Source organism: Camellia sinensis, chromosome 2 (assembly GCF_055761805.1).
Source record: "Camellia sinensis isolate YWXY chromosome 2, ASM5576180v1, whole genome shotgun sequence".
Taxonomy (NCBI): Eukaryota; Viridiplantae; Streptophyta; class Magnoliopsida; order Ericales; family Theaceae; genus Camellia; species Camellia sinensis.
The window spans coordinates 145,197,611-145,199,123 of NC_138962.1; the positions used below are offsets into that span (position 1 = coordinate 145,197,611).

General features: G+C 35.7%; 1 long non-coding RNA gene across 1 annotated transcript; it reads right to left on the reverse strand.

The window, feature by feature from the left end:
• Window positions 1–599: 599 nt before the first annotated feature.
• Window positions 600–1,248, reverse strand: LOC145819697 (uncharacterized). The gene is made up of 3 exons (XR_014360464.1): window positions 1,133–1,248; window positions 913–1,008; window positions 600–641 (listed from the first exon to the last, which is right to left on the reverse strand). It is a non-coding gene; the product is annotated as an uncharacterized LOC145819697 (long non-coding RNA).
• Window positions 1,249–1,513: the final 265 nt, after the last annotated feature.

A 1,513-nucleotide genomic window follows, 5' to 3' on the forward strand; every position in this document is an offset into this window, starting at 1 on the left:
AGAGTGAATCCTGAACTCATTACATTCAGTAAATCTGACGATGACAATGAATCCAAAACACACCCAGATGCCACATGTGAGTCAAACTCCACTGTAGCATCTTCTTCCGGAAAAGGAAGGTCAGATGAACACCAACTAGACAAGAACTCTTGATGGGAGACTGAAAAAATTGCAGTCAAAACTTCTGTCTGAAGAGATATGAAATGAATTAGCAGCAAACCTCAGCATAGAAAAGATTTTAAAAAGCATACAATGTTAGCCATTCATATGTAAATCCCATAAACAGGACATAACTTTCAACCAGAAATGCAGTATTTCACATTCTTGTAAAATATGTGATTTCCCATGGCTAAAAGAGAATAAAGACATCAATGAAGAGAACTACAATAACAAATAAGAAACTAGCAAAAGGGAATCACAGCAAGTATATGAATTAGACGGACTCATGACAAGCTACAGGCATTAGTAAAAAGCTTACAAAGTATGTTGTGATGTAAAAGCGAAAATTTGAGTCATCAGAGAAGATATCTGCCAGGCGCATTACATTCAGTTGCAAAAGGCCCATTGGGTAATTTTTGTCAGAGAAAGCATTAAGTTTTTTTGGGATCTCTAGCAAGCATAGTCTTCAGTAACTCAAGAACCTACACAATAACATTTGTATTAAAACCAACAAGCTTGTCAGATAAGCAGGTTCCATGGAAAAAAGAGATGATATCAAAAAATAAAGTAGGTTGATCATGATAAAGAAACTAATTGGATGATTAATGGCATCATAATTGAATTCTTTTACTTACAAAAAATGATTGAAATTGTCCAAATTTTAAAATGCACGTGTCACAAACATTAAAACATGTGTCATCATATTGCATGACAAGTAAAAATATACAAACTAGAAAGGGTTTGCTGACCAACCTCTAATGCAACAGATTTTGCCAAATTCATGCTTTGAGGGGTGCTGGCAATCTCATCCAGGTAAGATATGCTTTCTGCTTCACACAGATGCAACAGCTGTAGAAATAGGAGTCATGGTTGGTAAGTGAATGGAGTTCATTCAAAAAAGTATCACATAGTAAAAGTTAGATGAATTTTCAATTAGCCTAAGCCTCCAGTCATGCCAATCACTTGGACTTACAATTGTTAAAATTTTAGACTTTAGCCTAGACACAGCAGCCATAACTGAGGATGATTCTCTAAACAATGGAGTGATTTTTAGGTTTAAAATAGCTCGAGCAAGCAAAAGATTACCACCTTTTCCACAGAGTTCCTGAAATAGTAGCAAAAGCAGACATTCATTAAAGGACAATAATGAGAGACTTTAATTTAGAAAGGCCGCAAGTTTAACATCATGGCATGATACCAAGGGGGTCGGGATTAAAACTGGAAGACTAACAACACTGGAATTCATTGCAAAATCAAGTGCAAATGTTCCCATAGATCATAAAGTTTCTACCAACGGCATACAAGACTGTAGACACCCAATTTTTGACCGACTTTAAGACTCAGATATCACCAT